Below are 19,627 nucleotides of genomic sequence, written 5' to 3' on the forward strand. Positions count from 1 at the left end.
TTTTGGAAAAGAGTAAAAACAACAGGGTTGTGGTGATGGGAGACTTCAACTTCCCCAATATTGACTGGGACTCACTTAGTGCCAGGGGCTTAGACGGGGCAGAGTTTGTAAGGAGCATCCAGGAGGGCTTCTTAAAACAATATGTAAACAGTCCAACTAGGGAAGAGGCGGTACTGGACCTGGTATTGGGGAATGAGCCCGGCCAGGTGGTAGATGTTTCAGTAGGGGAGCATTTCGGTAACAGTGACCACAATTCAGTAAGTTTTAAAGTACTGGTGGACAAGGATAAGAGTGGTCCGAGGATGAATGTGCTAAATTGGGGGAAGGCTAATTATAACAATATTAGGCGGGAACTGAAGAGCATAGATTGGGGGCGGATGTTTGAGGGCAAATCAACATCTGACATGTGGGAGGCTTTCAAGTGTCAGTTGATAGGAATACAGGACAGGCATGTTCCTGTGAGGAAGAAAGACAAATACGGCAATTTTCGGGAACCTTGGATGACGAATGATATTGTAGGCCTCGTCAAAAAGAAAAAGGAGGCATTTGTCAGGGCTAAAAGGCTGGGAACAGACGAAGCCTGTGTGGCATATAAGGAAAGTAGGAAGGAACTTAAGCAGGGAGTCAGGAGGGCTAGAAGGGGTCATGAAAAGTCATTGGCAAATAGGGTTAAGGAAAATCCCAAGGCTTTTTACACTTACATAAAAAGCAAGAGGGTAGCCAGGGAAAGGGTTGGCCCACTGAAGGATAGGCAAGGGAATCTATGTGTGGAGCCAGAGGAAATGGGCGAGGTACTAAATGAATACTTTGCATCAGTATTCACCAAAGAGAAGGAATTGGTAGATGTTGAGTCTGGAGAAGGGGGTGTAGATAGCCTGGGTCACATTGTGATCCAAAAAGACGAGGTGTTGGGTGTCTTAAAAAATATTAAGGTAGATAAGTCCCCAGGGCCGGATGGGATCTACCCCAGAATACTGAAGGAGGCTGGAGAGGAAATTGCTGAGGCCTTGACAGAAATCTTTGGATCCTCGCTGTCTTCAGGGGATGTCCCGGAGGACTGGAGAATAGCCAATGTTGTTCCTCTGTTTAAGAAGGGTGGCAGGGATAATCCCGGGAACTACAGGCCGGTGAGCCTTACTTCAGTGGTAGGGAAATTACTGGAGAGAATTCTTCGAGACAGGATCTACTCCCATTTGGAAGCAAATGGACGTATTAGTGAGAGGCAGCACGGTTTTGTGAAGGGGAGGTCGTGTCTCACTAACTTGATCGAGTTTTTCGAGGAGGTCACTAAGATGATTGATGCAGGTAGGGCAGTAGATGTTGTCTATATGGACTTCAGTAAGGCCTTTGACAAGGTCCCTCATGGTAGACTAGTACAAAAGGTGAAGTCACACGGGATCAGGGGTGAACTGGCAAGGTGGATACAGAACTGGCTAGGCCATAGAAGGCAGAGGGTAGCAATGGAGGGATGCTTTTCTAATTGGAGGGCTGTGACCAGTGGTGTTCCACAGGGATCAGTGCTGGGACCTTTGCTCTTTGTAGTATATATAAATGATTTGGAGGAAAATGTAACTGGTCTGATTAGTAAGTTTGCAGACGACACAAAGGTTGGTGGAATTGCGGATAGCGATGAGGACTGTCTGAGGATACAGCAGGATTTAGATTGTCTGGAGACTTGGGCGGAGAGATGGCAGATGGAGTTTAACCTGGACAAATGTGAGGTAATGCATTTTGGAAGGGCTAATGCAGGTAGGGAATATACAGTGAATGGTAGAACCCTCAAGAGTATTGAAAGTCAAAGAGATCTAGGAGTACAGGTCCACAGATCACTGAAAGGGGCTACACAGGTGGAGAAGGTAGTCAAGAAGGCATACGGCATGCTTGCCTTCATTGGCCGGGGCATTGAGTATAAGAATTGGCAAGTCATGTTGCAGCTGTATAGAACCTTAGTTAGGCCACACTTGGAGTATAGTGTTCAATTCTGGTCGCCACACTACCAGAAGGATGTGGAGGCTTTAGAGAGGGTGCAGAAGAGATTTACCAGAATGTTGCCTGGTATGGAGGGCATAAGCTATGAGGAGCGATTGAATAAACTCGGTTTGTTCTCACTGGAACGAAGGAGGTTGAGGGGCGACCTGATAGAGGTATACAAAATTATGAGGGGCATAGACAGAGTGGATAGTCAGAGGCTTTTCCCCAGGGTAGAGGGGTCAATTACTAGGGGGCATAGGTTTAAGGTGAGAGGGGCAAAGTTTAGAGTAGATGTACGAGGCAAGTTTTTTACACAGAGGGTAGTGGGTGCCTGGAACTCGCTACCGGAGGAGGTAGTGGAGGCAGGGACGATAGGGACATTTAAGGGGCATCTTGACAAATATATGAATAGGATGGGAATAGAAGGATACGGACCCAGGAAGTGTAGAAGATTGTAGTTTAGTCGGGCAGTATGGTCGGCACGGGCTTGGAGGGCCGAAGGGCCTGTTCCTGTGCTGTACATTTCTTTGTTCTTTGTTGTTCTTTGATACCGAGGAAATGCTGTTTTGAGAGAACTGCTATACATTAGTTGAGATTTTAAACCAAAGCCCTGTTTCAATGGTGCAGATGGGTATTAAAGATCCAATGACTGTACTAGAATAATTGCAGGGGGTTCTCCCAGCATCCCAGCCAGCATGACTCCATCATCAATACTCGCAAAATAAAATCATATTAACTTGTTAAGCAACATATTCGGGAGGTGGTGGCTGGGAAGTCGGCTTGATTCCTGCTGAGGCAGGTGAACACATACACTCTGCTCCTTCTCATCTTGTTAATTATGCATCAGTCTGGAGCTCACCGAATCGTCTGGCGAGGCAGGCAAGGAGCCCTCTGCCCCACTATTACCTCGAGGTTGAAGATCCTGGCACTAGATTTAAAGGGCACCTGGGCACACATTCACCCATTGCAGGCCAGGAGCTGTGCACTATTCCTCCAAACTTCTTGTGGCTGCATTTTGTGCTGGAAAAGCTGGCAGATATAAGCAACCACATCCTGGGACAATAAAGGATGCCTCTGGGGTTGCTTTTCGCTTATTTTTAGTGATACACCCATGGTCAGGCCAATGCTCACAATTGCAGTGGTCCATGTTCACCACCCTCTTTATCTTATACATGCCCCACTACCTAATGCTGCTCAGGCCCTTGCTCCTCATGACCTTGTGCCAAACTACAAAGGGCCCTCCTTCCCATCTGGATGAGAGCCATTACCAAGGCAGGGTTGCCTGCTGCCTGCATCATCGACACCTCAGTAGTTATGTGAACAAATTGATTTGATACATTAAGTGAGCATTTCATTTACAAGTTCCTGCCGTGTCAAAACCAGCAGGCAGTGCTGAACCCTTCACCTGACCTCCTCCTAGCAAGCAGGCAGGTCCAACAAGTAGTTAAGAAGGCAAATGGCATTTTGGCCTTTATTGCATGGGGTTGGAGTTTAGCAATTGGGAGGTTTTGTTGCAATTGTGCAGGGTGTTGGTGAGGCCTCCCCCAGAACACTGCGTACAGTTTTGGTCCCCTTACCTAAAAATGGATATGGTAACATTTGGAGGCAGTCCAAGGAAGATTCATCAGGCTAATTCCTGGGATGAGGGGCGTGTCCTATCAAGAGACACTAAATAGTCCGGGTCTGTAATCCTGGGAGTTTAGAAGAGAGAGGGGTGACCTGACTCAAACATATAAGATCCTGAAGGGGCTTGACAGGGTACATGGTGAGGTCTTTTCATTAATAGGAGAGTCTCAAACAAGGGGACATTGCTACAAGATAAAGGGCCGGTCATTTATAACTGGGGTGAGCAGAAATTTCTTCTCGCAGAGGATGGTGAATCTCTGAAATTCTCTGCCCCAGAGGGTGGTGGAGGCTGAACCATTAGAAGTATTTAAAGTGGAGGTGGATAAATATTTGATAGATCGAGGAATAGAGGGCTATGGGGAAATGGCACAGAAAAGGTGTTTTTTTTAAATTTAGAGTATCCAATTTAAAAATATTTTTTTCCCAATTAAGGGGCAATTTGGCATGGTCAATCCATCTACCCTGCACATGTTTGGGTTGTGGGGGTGAGGCTCACACAAACACGGGAGAATGTGAAAACTCCACACAGACAGTGACCCGGGGCCAGAATCAAACCCAGGTCCTCAATGCCATGATGTAGCAGTGCTAACCACTGCGCCACCGTGCTGCCCAATAGAAAAGGAATTATGGCCAGCATAGAACAGCTATGATCGTATTGAATGGTGGGGCAGGCTTGAAAGGCCTGGTGGCCTACTCCTGCTTCTATCTCCTGTGTTGTGTTCTTGTATCTATACATGGCATCCCAACCCAACCACTTCCAGGAAAGAACATCCTGGAGGAGCAGAGATGGGTGTTCTTCCTGCTCATACGTGAATGCGAATGCAGAGATTGCTCCTTGACCAGGGTGCTGAGAGCCATGTGCAATAAGCCTCACGTGGACACTAGTCTCCACTACTCTACAGACTCTTATTTGGCGAGTGCACCTTAATTTATTAAAAGCAGTGAGCTATCAGTTGCACCTTCTTTCTCTGGCTGTTGAATGTTGGATGCCCTGTCCCACATCTTCTCCTCCCCGTGTGCCCTTAGCATACTGTGAGGGGAGAAGCCCATCCATTCCTTTTTCGTCATCATCAGCTTCCAGAAACAGCAAGCCATCCCTCATTGCCGTGCTATGAAAAACAAAGCCAAGTACATTGCTTCATGAAACTCCATGGGCCAAATGATAAGGCTCCATCACATTTGCGAGTTCATATAGAACACTCTGAGACTTGTAGTGCAGTGAGCCTCAGAGAACCTGTAACCTTGTTCTTTCTGTAAAAGCCTTTCTGGAGTCATTTGCTGTGAGAGCAGGGAATAATCCAAATCCCCATGCAACCATCTGAATGCATGGTTCTGAAATGAGAGCTTTATCATAGAATTTACAGTGCAGAAGGAGGCCATTCAGCCCATTGAGTCTGTACCGGCTCTTTGAAAGAGCACCCTATCCAAGCCCACACCTCCACCCTATCCCCATAACCCAGTAACCCCACCCAACACTAAGGGCAATTTTGGACACTAAGGGCAATTTATCATGGCCAATCCACCTAACCTGCACATCTTTGGACTGTGGGAGGAAACCGGAGCACCCGGAGGAAACCCACGCACACACGGGGAGAACGTGCAGACTCCGCACAGACAGTGACCCAAGCTGGAATCGAACCTGGGACCCTGGAGCTGTGAAGCAATTGTGCTAACCACTATGCTACCGTGCTGCCCCTGCTGAAATTATGGATTGCACATGATAAAAAGACCATGCAGCTTCCTGGGTACCTGGCATTGGTGAGCAGAATAAGGTGAGTGACATTGTGCACAAGCTGAACATGAATAGAATGAATGATTTTGCCATTGATAAAATTGAGATGGTTGTCATAATGGGGCTTTGGGTGTCAGACATGTTCTATCAATAAGGCAGGGGAGTGGTCCTAGGTACAGCGCTCTTTCGGAGGGTCAGTACATACTCGATGAGCCGAATGGCCTCCTTCTGCACTGTTAGGATTCAACGGATTTTCCCCATGGACCCGCACATACTTTCTTTTCAGATAATAAACTAATTCCTTCTTGGATGCTTTGATCGAACCTATCTCCACCACAATCTCAAGCATCCAGATCCTAACCACTTGCTGTGTGAAAAGGTCTTTCCTCATGTTACCATTGCTTCTTTTGCCACCTATCTCCAGTCTGTGCCTTCTAGTTCTCAATCCTTCTACCAATAGCAATAGCTTATCCTATCTAGATCACAAAATCCTCATGATTTTGAATATCTCCAATAAATCTCTCAACCATCTCCTCTCCAAGGAAAACAATCCCAATTTCTTCAATCCATCTATGTAACTGAAGTTCCTCATCCCTGGAAAAATTCTCAAGAATATTTTCTGCACTCTCCCTAACTCCTTCACATCATTCCTAAAGTGTGATGTCCAGAACTGGATGTGATACTTCAGTGGAGGCCAAAACAGCAAAGGGTATCTTATGCTTTATTGAACACTCTGCCAACTTGTCCTGTCACCTTCAATGATTTAAGACAGGCATTGTCAAACTCGGGGGCGTGACCCGCGGGTGGGTCATGGGTGGGTGTCGGGAGGGTTGCGGAGCCATCCGTCGCGGCGCTCCAGATCGCGCAAAACTGCGCGCAACAGCCACAGCAGCCGGCTGTTAATAACGGCAGCTGCAAGTGGCCTTCAAAATGGCCGCGATCATGTAAAACAAATACGGCCGCACATGCGTGCCCGATCATCGGTGCGCATGCGCAGTGCGGCTGCTTTTTTAAAAAACGGTCACAGCTTTTTGTTTTACAAGTTCGGGGGGTTTTATTCATTTATTTTATTCATTTAATTTTAATTTTTTTCATTTATTTTATTCATTTCATTTTTCTTTTTCTTTACAAGTTCGGGGGGGATTAATTTGATAAACTTTTACAGGAAAAAAATGCAGAACTTTGGACAGATGGGGACTCCATACTTTCCAACACGGAAGGCTTCACCTTCACCAACAGGTTCCATTGGAGGAGCGTGTACGAGGGCCAAAGAGACCCAAAACCATTTCCTCCATTTTTGTCAGCAGCAAACAAGGTAAGAGAAAATGGTGGGTCGCGCAGGTCGGCTGGCGTGGGTCGCAAAGGTCGGCCGGAGTGGGTCGCGAAGATCGGCCGGGTTGGGTCTGAAGGTTGGCCGGTTGGTAAAAATGGGTCCCCGGAAAAAATGTTTGAAGAACACTGATTTAAGACCATATACAATCAGGTTCTTCCACTCCTGTACTACCTTTTATGCCATGGCGGCATGGTAACACAGTGGTTAACACGGCTGCCTCACAGCGTCAGGAACCCGGGTTTGATTCCAGCCTTGTCTGCATGGGTTTCCTCCTGATGCTCCGGTTTCCTCCCGCAGTCCAGGGATGTGCAGTAAGGTGCATTGGCCATGTTAAATTGTTCCTTAATGTCCAAGGATGTGTAGGTTACAGTAGAGGGCTCTTTCGGAGAGTTGGTGCAGACTTGATGGGCCAAATGGCCTCCTTCTACACTGTAGGGATTCTGTAAGTTTAGAATTATGCAATGATTTGAAATTTGTACTGTCTCCGCATTTTTCCTACCAAAATTAATCGTTTCACTGCATTAAATTTCATCTGCAATTTGTCTGCCCATTGCACCAATCTGCCGATATTCTTTTGAAGTTCTACACTATCCTGCTGAAATTGTTCCCTGTACACCCTATAAACCCTGTATATTATAAATTATATATTCTGAATAATATATATTAGGAAAACAAGGGGTCCCAAAATTGACTCCTGGGGTCTTTCACTATGAACCTTCTTCCAGTCTGTAAAAAAACATTAACCACTACTCTCTGCTTTCAATCACTCAGTTTGTGTCCATGCTGCTATTTACTGTCCCTTTTAGTCCATGAGTTCTAACTTTGCCCACAAGTCCAAATATATTGTAATGTTCATTGATTAATAGAATCATAGAATTTACAGTGCACAAGGAGGCCATTCGGCCCATCGAGTCTGCACCGGCCCTTGGAACGAGCACCCTACTTAAGCCTACACCTTCACCCTATCCCCGTAACCCAGTAACCCCACCTAACCTTTTAGACACTAAGAGGCAATTTAGCATGGCCAATCCACCTAACCTGCACATCTTTGGACTGTGGGAGGAAACCAGAGCACCTGGAGGAAACCCACACAGACACGGGGAGAATGTGCAGACTCTGCACAGACAGTGACCCAAGCCAGGATTTGAGCCTGGGACCCTCGAGCTGTGAAGCAACAGTGCTAATAGGAGGAACGTTTGTGCAACATATTGCGATTACATATAAATAGCAATATACATTATATCTTATGCAAGTTGAAAGACTCTTCTTGAAATGTATCTGTGCTATAACAGCATGGTGATTTGTACTTACTGAGAAAGCTGAGATCTATAGATCTATAGAATCCCTACAGTGCAGAAGGAGGCCATTTGGCCGATCGAGTCTGCACCAACCCTCCAAAAGAGCACTTTACCTAGGCCCACTCCCCCGCCCTATCCCCATAACCCCAACTAACCTGCACATCTCTGGACACTAAGGGGCAATTTTATCATGGCCAATCCACCTAATCTGCACATCTTTGGACTGTGGGAGGAAACCCACGCAGACAGGGGAGAAAGTGCAGACTCCACACAGTCACCCAAGGCCGGAATCGATCCCAGGTCTCTGGCGTCTTGAGGCAGCAGTGCTAACCATTGTGCCACCATGCCATCCATAACTATAAATTACAATTAAATATTAATTTGTTTTAAATTCATTTCAGGCTTATAAGCAAATGCTGTTGGTTTCATAATTGATGACAAAGAATGGCAGTTTCAATCAAATCTCATATCTGGTTCTGAAGTATTGAAAAACTCTATGTAAGACTTAGGGGGCGACACGGTGGCGCAGTGGTTAGCACTGCTGCCTCGCGGTGCTGAGGACCCGGGTTCGATCCTAGCTTCGGGTCACTGTCCACGTTGAGCTTTCACATTCTCGCCGTGTCTGCGTGGGCCTCACCCCCACAACCCAAAAAAGATGTGCAGGGTAGGTGGATTGGCCACGCTAAATTGCCCTTAATTGGAAAAAATTATTGGATACTCTAAATTAAAAAAAAAACTTTATGTAAGATTTAAATTACATGATCTGAACAAGTGACCTCTAAAGTGTACATGAAGAGGAGGGTGAAACACTACAATGTATTCATTTAAACTAATCGTGAATTTTCTATCATTGGCCTTGGAAAAGACCTTTCATTACTCATCATTCTTTGCCGCATCTAAAATATGTAGACCGTTTCCCAGCAATATTAAATGTTTGTGAAGGACGTTCTGTGACACAGGCTGACCTTGTGAAAACAGTGAAACACTTGCTTACACTGAGAACATTTCACTGCTATGTACGAAAACTTAAAATTTACATTTAATTTAATGACATTTACTGCGCGGGTCTCACCCCCACAACCCAAAGATGTGCAGGGTAGGTTGATGGGCCACGCTAAATTGCCCCTTAATTGGAAAAAAAAGAATTGGGCACTATAAATTTTAAAATAACAAAAAAAATTCAATGACATTGAGTTGATTCAAGAGCATAAAACAACCAAGCACAAAAGCTCAGTCTCATTAAAAGTTTCTTATTAAATAACACAAGAATATCATTGAGCACAACATTATTCTCTACCTTCTGTTAGGATTATCAATGCACTGCCTGAGAATGTGGTGGTGGCACTTGCAGAGAGTCCACATGGACATAACAAGCTGAATGACCTCCTTCTGTGCTGTAGCCATTCTATGATTTTGTGTGTCAAATACAGAGATCTATTCGGCATTTGGCCAATGGCATTGGCCATGCCCTGGAGCCTTCCCATCATTCTTTTGGCATATCCCACGGGCATCTTCTTTCTCTGCCACACTTTCCCTGCTACTCTCCTCATTTGCTATTCTTCTCTAACCACTTACATCCCTTTGGACCTATCTTTTGTTTCAAGGTACCAGCACCTTTAGCCCTGCCTCTCCTGCTCTCCGCCCTACCATCATTGTTTGTTCTTTTCCTGCCCCCAACCCTCCCTTTTTCACCCTGCTCTCCACACTGCTCCCGCGATCTGCTCCTGGGGTTCTGTAAAGATTCCACTGGCCACATATGGATTGAAGACAATGAGAATGAGAACGGCAACAGCTGGACAACTGCTTCCACATTCATCATCCTGTTCAACTTCAGTATGTCCTACCGCGCTGTCGTCACTTTGGAGAAGGTCGAGTGATGCATTGAATTTGGAACATCGTGTGTATTTTCTCCTTCTGTTTATATGCATATTTCTACTATGGAAAATAATATACATTGCACAATGATCCTCAAAATTGGGCGCCACGGTAACACAGTGGTTAGCGCTGTTGCTTCACAGCGCCAGGGTCCCGGCTTTGATTCCTTGGGTCACTGTCTGTGCGGATTCTACACGTTCTCCATGTGTCTGCGTGGGTTTCCTCCGGGTGCTCCGGTTTCCTCCCACAAGTCTCGAAAGACGTGTTTCTTTGGTGAGTTGGACATTCTGAATTCTCCCTCTGTGTACCCGAACAGGTGCCGGAGTGTGGCAACTAGGGAATTTTCACAGTAACGTCATTGCAGTGTTAATGTACTTTTGACAATAATAAAGAGTATTATCATTATTCGATTGATGTCTAACATTTTTCCAGTTAGGACGAACAATCATGGATCTGAAACATTAACATAAGTTCCCTCTCCACAGATGCTGCCTGATCTGCTGTGTTTTGCCAGGATTTTCTGTTCTTACTTCAGACTTTCGGAATCTGCAGTATTTTGATTTTGACCTATTAAGTAGTTGCTTGTCTGTTCTCTGGGTTAGGCGGTGCAGTAGAAACAGAAAATGCTGGGAACACCCAGCAGATCAGGCAGTATCTTGGACAAAGGAAAATCCACCATCTGGTGAATGTTCCAGGCCTAATAAGCAGCACTCAGATAGCGCAGATCCAACCTGCCCAATCTCCATCATACCTTTGAGAAAGTGACAACCCAAATCAGCTGTAGAAACTCTACAAAGTCGTATATTTAGATTTCCAAAAGGCCTTTAATAAAGTTCCACACACAGCCACGGAAATTTGAGGCAAAACTTAGGTATGTGTAAGGGATTGGCTGGAGGATAGAAAATAAAGTATACCAATTAGAAGGATAATGTCAGGGTGGGAGGAAGTACTGAGGGAGGTGGCACTAAGATTCAGTACTGGGAATTATTTTCCACCGCACAGTCCTTGTGGAGACAAAATCCCGTCTTTACATTGAGGAAACTCTCCATCACGTTGTGTGGCACTACCACCATACTAAATGGGAAAGACTTCGAACAGATCTAGCAACTCAAGACTGGGCATCCATGAGGCGCTGTGGGCCGTCAACCACAGCAAAATGGTATTCAACCACAATCTGCAACCTCGTGGCCCAGCATGTCCCCCGCTCTACCATTACCACCAAGCCAGGGTATCAACCCTGGTTCAATGAAGAGTGCAGGAGCGCACGCCAGGAGCAACACCAGGCACACCTAAAAATGATGTGACAACCTGGTGAAGCTACAACACAGGACTATTTGTGTGCCAGACAGCATAAGCAGCAAGTAATAGACCGAGCTAAGCAATTCCACAACAAACGTATTAGATCTAAGCTCTGCAGTCCTGACACATCCAGCTGTGAATGGTGGTTGGCAATTAAAGAATTCACTGGAGGAGGAGGCTACACAAATATTTCCATCCTCAAAGATGGAGGACCTCAGCACATCTGTGCAAAAGACAAGGCTGAGGCATTCACAACCACCTTCAGCCATAAGTGCCAAGTGGATGATCCATCTCGGTCTCCTCCAGAAGTCCTCAGCATCACAGATGTCAGGCTTCAGTCAATGTGATTCACTCCACATGATATCAAGAAACGACTGATGGCACTGGATACTGCAAAAGCTATGGGCTCTAACAATTTTCCAGCAATAGTACTGAAGACTTGTGCTCCAGAACTTGCTCCACCCCTAGCCAAGCTGTTCCAGTACAGCTACAACACTGGCATCTACCCGGCAATATGGAAAATTCCCCAGATGCGTTCCTTACACAAGAACAGGCCAATTAGGTTGCTCTCCATCATCAAAGTGATGGAAGGAGTCATCAACAGTGCTATCAAGCGGCACTTACTCAGCAATAACCTGCTCACGGATACTCAAATTGGGTTCCGCAAAGGGCACTCAGTTCCTGATCTCATTACAGCCTTAGTTCAAACATGGACAAAAGAGCTGAATGCCACAGGTGAGGTGAGAGTGACTGCCCTTGACATCAAAGCAGTATTTGACCGAGTATGGCTTCGAAGAGCCCTGGCTAAACTGGAATAAATGGGAATCAGGGCAAAACTCTCCGCTGGTTGGGGGTCATGCCCGGCACAAAGGAAGATGGTTGTGTGGTTGGAGGTCAATCATCTCAGCTCCAGGACATCACTGCGGGGGGTTCCTCAGGTTAGTGTCCTGGGCACAACCATCTTCAGCTGCTTCTTCAATGACCTCCCTTCCATAAGGTCAGAAGTGGGGATGTTTGCAGTATTCAGCACCATTCGCGACGCCTCAGAAATTGAAGCAGTCCATGTCCAAATGCAGCAAGACCTGGACAATATCCAGGCTTGTGCTGACAAGTGGAAAGTTACATTTGTGCCACACAAGTGCCAAGCAATGACCATCTCCTACCAGGAGAATCTAATCATTGGCCCTTGGCATTCAATGGTATTACCATCACTGAATCCCCCATAATCAACATCCTGGGGGTTACCATTGATCAGAAACTGAATTGGACTAGGCAAATTAATACTGTGGCTACCAAAGCAGGCCAAAGGCTAAGATTCCTATGGCAGGTAACTCACCTCCTACCCCCACCATCCACAAGGCACAAGTCAGGAGTGTAGTGAAATACTCTCCACTTACCTGGATGAGTGCAGCTCCAACAACACTCAAGAAGTTCGACACCATCCAGGACAAAGCAGCCCGCTTGATTGCTCCCCCTTCAAACATTTAATCCCTCCACTACTGATGAACAGTGGCAGCCATGTGTACCATCTACAAGATGCACTGCAGGAACTTGCCAAGGTTCCTTAGGCAGCACCGTCCAAACACATGGCCTCTACCATCTAGAAGAGCAAGGACAGCAGATACCTGGTAACCCCACCACCTGGAGGTTCCCCTCCAAGTCACTCACCACCCGGACTTGGAAATATATTGCTGTTCCTTCACTGTTGCTGGGTCAAAATCTTGGAACTCCCTCCTTAACAGCACAGTGGGTGTATCTACACCTCAAGGACTGGAGCGGTTCAAGAAGGCAACTCACTACCACCTTCTGAAGGGCAACTAGGGATGGACAATAAATGCTGGCCTAACCAGTGATGTCCACATCCTGTAAAAAATGAATTTAAAGGGCAGCACGGTGGTGCAGTGGTTAGCATTGCCGCCTCACGGCGCTGAGGTCCCAGGTTCGATCCCGGCTCTGGGTCACTGTCTGTGTGGAGTTTGCACAGTCTCCCCTTGTTTGCGTGGGTTTCGGTCCCACAACCCAAAGATGTGCAGGGTATGTGGATTGGCCGCTCTAAATTGGCCCTTCATTGGAAAAAAATGAATTGGGTACTCTAAATTTAAAAAAAAGAATTTAAAAAAAGATACGCAAACCCATATAATTGGGTGAGAAGGTGCAGGGTGGAGGGAGCATCACCTTCTCGATACCTCCGTCCCCCGATTAAGTCAGGGTCAGGGAAAGTCCCAGTCAGCCTTCACTCCATAGCCCTATAAAGGGCTGCTTTAGAGGCTCATCGTGATGCTGTGGTATCTCCAGGAAACATGTCAGCTGGGTCCACTTAACCATGGGAAAGACACTACATCGGTCTCCCAGCAACAACAACACCCCTGCCTCCCTCCTGCCCCCCCCCCTTAAGGTGGTCCCTTATCGTCAGGCATTGTGTCTGATCGAAGAGTCAGACATCAGGTGTTGAATACCCTTCCCCCTGACCCCCCCCACCCCATGATCTCCATATCGCCATTGATATAGGATCCCACAATGATCCTGGACCTCTGGTGGATGCACTGGCACGGGCAGCCTCTGGTTGGCTGACAGCTCCCAGCAGGCAGAATGTATACCACCAGGGACATCATTCATGTGACAGGTCTGACCGTGGCCACTTAACTGATTGAAGGGCGGGCGGCACGGTAGCACTGTGGTTAGCACTGCTGCCTCACTGTGGTTCGATCCTGGCCCTGGGTCACAGTCCATGGGGAGTTTGCACATTTTCCCTGTGTCTGCGTGGGTCTCATCCCCAGAATCAAAAAATGTTCAGGATAGGTGAATTGGCCACGCTAAATTGCCCCTTAAATTGGAAAAAAGTATTGGATACTCTAAAATTTTTTTTAAATGACTGAAGGGCACTTGATTCAGTCAAGCCTCCCCCATGGAAATGACAGGGTTTCATTAAATCACAGAATTTACAACGCAGAAGGAGGTCATTCGGCCCATCAAGTCTGCACCGGCCCTTGGAAAGAGCATTCTACCCAAACCCACGCCTCCACCCTATATTGTGGAATGCGGGAAGCGATGGATCTGGCTGATGGATGGAGAGGTTTTCTAAACATGTTGAACAAGCCCATACCCGGAAAAATCACTTCCAAGTTCGCCCGTTTCACGGAGCGGAGCCGCGAGGGTCTAGTGATCGGTTCGGCATAACGACCGCCATCTTTACTCGGGACAATGAGCAGTAGAGCGCATGTGCGTCCGCCATGTTTGTAGGGGGCAACATGTTCGATGGCTGGGAGAAGCTTATTCCACATTGCTCAGAATGGAGACAACCTGGCCAGGAAATCGCATTACCCTTTGGCTTGGATACTTGATCTCCCATTACCCCAGTTTGCACAGACCCAGATATCTATGATCAGAGTAGCAACAGAGAAGTAAAGAAACGGAAGCAAATCCTGCTGCCTGGATCCCACTAACTCAATGTAAGTCTGAACCCATGTGCGGCTCTGTTCAGTTACACGAAGACCAATGCCGGAAACTCACAACCCTAGGGGCGGCATGGTAGCGCAGTGGTTAGCACTGCTGCCTATGGCGCTGAGGATCGATGCCGGCCCCAGGTCACTGTCTGTTTGGAGTTTGCACATTCTCCTTGTGTCTCAGTGGGTCTCACCTCCACAATCCAAAGATATGCAGGGTAGGTGGATTGGCCACACTAAATTGCACCTTAATTGGAAAAAAATAATTCAGACAGAACTGACAAACATTTCTTCTTCCACATTCACAATGATATTCAGGTTTGGGCAGCAAGGTAGCATAGTGGTTAGCACAATTGCTTCACAGCTCCAGGGTCCCAGGTTTGATTCCCGGCTGGGTCACTGTCTGTGCGGAGTCTGCACATCATCCCCGTGTGTGCGTGGGTTTCCTCCGGGTGCTCCGGTTTCCTCCCACAGTCCAAAGATGTGCTGGTTAGGTGGATTGACAATGCTAAATTGTCCTTACTGTCGAAAAAATGTTAAGTGGGGGTTATTGGGTTACAGGGATAGGGTAGATACGTGTGTTTCAGTAGGGTTCTCTTTGTAAGGACCGGTGCAGACTCGATGGGCCGAATGGCCTCCTTCTGCACTGTAGATTCTATGACTATAACTATCCCCGTAACCCAACCTAACCTTTTTGGACACTAAGGGCAATTTAGCATGGCCAATCCACCTAACCTGCACCTATTTGGATTGTGAGATAAAACCGGTGCACCCGGAGGAAACCCACGCAGACACGGGGAGTACGGGCAGACTCCGCACAGACAGTGACCCAAGCCAGGAATCGAACCTGGGACCCTGGAGCTGTGAAGCAACAGTGCTAACCAATGTGCTACACCTTACATATTTCCTTCCCTAAAGGACATTAGTGAACCAGATGGGGTTTTACAACAATCGACAATTAAGAGTTTTTTTTTATTCCAGATTTTTTTATTGAATTCAAAATTCACCATCTGCAGTGGTGGGATTTGAACCTGGGTCCCTGAGCATTACTCTCGGTCTCTAGTTTACTAGTCCTTCTTGCCAGGTCTCTGACCAGTGAGCAAGAGCCCAGACAGCCAAAGTGTGTGAAGGCCAAGTGAGAAGTCGATCAAGCCCAGCAGTTGTACTTGATAGGTTTTGAAAAGGTAGACAAAAAAAGCTGCTCCCATTAGCTGTTGGTACAAGGACGAGGTGGGGGTAGGGGGGGTGAGGTACAAATTTAATGCTTTGGACATGTGATGCAGATGGCACGTGGGGAAGAACCTTTTTATGTTGTAAGTGTTAATAACCGGAAACTCATGGCCCACAATGGAGACAAAGGCAATGAGTGATTTCTAAAGGAAATTTTATGGCCGTTTGAGGGAAATAAACTTGCAACGCTCTGGGGAAAGAGCTGGATTGCTCTCCTGACGGCTAGTATGGACCCAATGGGCTGAATGACCTCCCTTTGTGACACATGTGAAGGATGTGTGATCCTTCCACCGCTGTGGGTAAGGTCTCAAAGGGTTGTCAGTCCCCATGCAACCATAGCCCACAAAGATTCAGTGCCTGCAGGAGAGGGGGAGAGTAATTGTGAAGTGGGGAGGGGGGAGGAATTGTGTTTCTCATTTTGTGAGAACGAGAGGGACTCTATCCTTGTTCTGGAGGGAGGGGAGGGGGGGGCGAGGGTAGTGGTGCGGGAGATGGACCGCACACTGTGTCAACAACTGTAGGTGGGACATCACATTTGAGGAAGAAGGAACACATTTTCGAAGCGCCATTTAGGAAAATGGCATAATCTGAGCAAATGCGACGGAGGCGAAGGAGTTGAGAGAAAGGAATGGAGCCCTTACAGGGAATGGAGTCCTTATCAGTTGGCACGCTACAGCCTTCTGGTCCCAGTTAGGTACACTACAGCTTTCTGGTCTCAACATCGAATTCAACAACTTCAGAGGATTAGCTCTACCCCACCTCGACCCATTTGTTTTCATCCCATTTCATTTTAACTGTCTTTTACCATTTCTTTCTTTCTTGTCTTTCTTTATGAGGTACCCTCAATAATGATGCTTAGAGATTAAACTGTAAAGAAGGCTTTATTAGGCTAATAACTATGCTACAGATTTGGACGAGAGCTGACTGCTATACAGACCATGAGGCAGGCCTTTATGTATGGCTCCCAGATGGGCGGAGCCAGAGGCGGAGTCCCCAGGGTTCCAAGCCTGGTCTTAAAGGGGACATCACCTCACATGATGATAAGGCAGTAACCGTTCATCACACTTTATATATATTTACAGCCCCCCATCCTATCCACCTTTCTCCCCTTTGCTTCCCCCTTCCCCTCCCCCCACAGCTACATCTGTCACAGTTGACTCACTGATAGTTTCTCTGCAGTTTGGCCTTTTACACCTTTTGTTCTCTCTGGGGGCTGCCATTAGCACTCTTTCCCCTTGCTTTCTGTGGCTATTAGCACCCTGTTTCCCCGGGTTTCTGTGGCTATGACTCATCTTTCATTCTCACAGCACAGTATAAATATTTCCCACTTTCTCTGTCTTTAGCTTTGACAAAGGGTCACCTGGACTCAAAATGTTCGCTCTATTCTCTCCCTACAGATGCTGCCAGACCTGCTGAGATTTTCCAGCATTTTCTTTTTGGGTCTATACAATCATTAGACATAACTTGACACCTCTAAAAGCTCCACCGGAGAAGAAGGGAGAACCGGATAAAGCCAGGAAAACATTGTAAAATGGTTCACATCTTCCCACGTGGCAATTGCTTGCAGTTACCTTGAGAGATCAGGATACATATTTCATGCCATGTTCGGGCGTGCACCAATATATATTGCCCTCAACCCCAGCAGCGCCAGCGGCACCAATGATACACCGACAACTCATTCCCCCAGATAATTACGGATTCTTTATTCCGAACAGTAAAAAACAGGAAATTCACAAGACCCCAGTTCTAAAAGAATGTTACATATATACCACACAACGCAACATACCCCAATCTCAGGACCAGACAGAACCAACATCATTTCATACAATTTTGCAGAGAGAACCAGCAGCTATATATTTGTATTATGATCTGTGCCATTAAATCCTCACCACAAAAGGGACAGAGTACTACCAGGTGTGGATCATTGGATAACAAAGTGTCAGGGCTCAACCATGAGTCCGAATTCCCCCGGTGCATAGTAACCATCGTTGATGAGAAGGAGGAAAAAAACTACTGTATCAAACAAAAAGGCATCCCAACCATGAGGGGGCAACAGGACATCAACTGAAGTACAGATCTCGGCTCAACCCCAGGCCCCCGTGCACCCAAGAGTCTGCTCAGGATATCCCTAATAAGTGCCTTCGAGAAGGACCAGGGCAAGCTCCACGGGACCACAGGACATCAACCATAGCACTGGACCTGGCCTAGCCCAGCACACTCCGACTCACAAAAGTCAGCACCCCCAAGATCTCCAAAATACCCCAAAACCTATACCCCAACCAGTCCTGCACCTCCTCAACCACACCCAGAGGGCACCTCTCCCAATGCTACTTTTAAAAAAAGATAACGTTAACCTCAACTGGGGAGACCCCATCACCAAGAGTTAAAGAATCGTCCAGACATCCAACAATTAAGTGCCCTGGGAGCGGCCCACCATTGGACCACTAAACCAAATCAGGACTTGTAACAGCGTCTCGATGAAGAGAGGAAGAAAAAAGCCCTTAAGGGAAAAACGCCCTACGAGCAAAAAGTAAATCAAGGATTAACCAAACCCATCTTGATGTGCACCACCACTCTTTCCCTAAAAACACCGACCTCAAGGAAAAATCAGAAGGCACCCAGTCCGTCCCAGGATACATAATCTGTCCAGGCCATAGAAGGAGATAGGCACAGATTCTTAAATTCAAAATAACAGCACGGTAGCTTAGTGGTTAGCACAGTTGCTTCACAGCGCCAGGGTCCCAGATTCGATTCCCTGCTGGGTCACTGTCTGTGCGGAGTCTGCACGTTCTCCCCGTGTTTGCATGGGTTTCCTCCGGGTGCTCCGGTTTCCTCCCACTGTCCAAAGATGTGCAGGTTAGGTGGATTGGCCATGATAAATTGCCCTTAGTGTCCAAAAGGTGGAGTGGGGTTACTGGGTTACGGGAATTGGGTGGCGATGTGGGCTTGGGTAGGGTGCTCTTCCCAAGGGCCGGTGTAGACTTGATGGGCCGAATGGCCTCCTTCTGCACTGTAAATTCTATGAACTATATTTTTGGAAACTGTCGAGCTGAACTCTCATTAAAGTCCTCTTGATGTTAAAATGTGCAAAGCTTTCATGTTCCTAAAATAACATGGTCGGCATCACAAATCAAAAGCACTGCAGCAGTGTAGGAATACAGTAGTGAGGATTAAATAGACTCTTCTCTCTGTAAATATCCTCTGTGGGCGACTGACTCTGAGGAACATACATTATGAAATACATTTTCTTCAGTACGTTGTATCTAAACCTGCGGGTACTTGACATTCACTCAGTGATTTACTTTAACAGGATGTGTCAGATTTGTGAAAGGAGGCAGGTTTTGTGCTTAATACGTTTTTTTAAGCAGTACCCCAAATCCTGGACAGTTGCCATGCATGACTTTTAATAACCCCTCAGAACCCTGAAACTGCATCAGTGATTTTGAGGTCAATGACCGAGAGTAAACTTCAGCTCACAGCTTTTTTTGCTGCTCTAGCTTCTGAACGGCACTGGCCAGGCCCTTTAATTCAAACCCTGCCCCCTTTAAACAATAACACCACATCAGCCCATCATTGCCCATCACCCAGCTGCTGAACATGATTGGACAGGATTGCCACACCTCCCCACCCTCCAGCCCTGACTGGCTATCTGCTAGATGATTGACTCTGCTGCCTCCTTGACTGACAGCTTCCTGCTGCATTGTCTGTTTGTACGATCAACGTTCCAAATCCATGGTTATGCATTTTTAAGGCCCTGTTACTGCATTAAAAAAGACGAAAGGGGATAAAATCCCTTCTCCCTCCACCACACCGTTCCCTG

This window comes from Scyliorhinus torazame, chromosome 18 (genome assembly GCF_047496885.1).
Source record: "Scyliorhinus torazame isolate Kashiwa2021f chromosome 18, sScyTor2.1, whole genome shotgun sequence".
Lineage (NCBI taxonomy): Eukaryota > Metazoa > Chordata > Chondrichthyes > Carcharhiniformes > Scyliorhinidae > Scyliorhinus > Scyliorhinus torazame.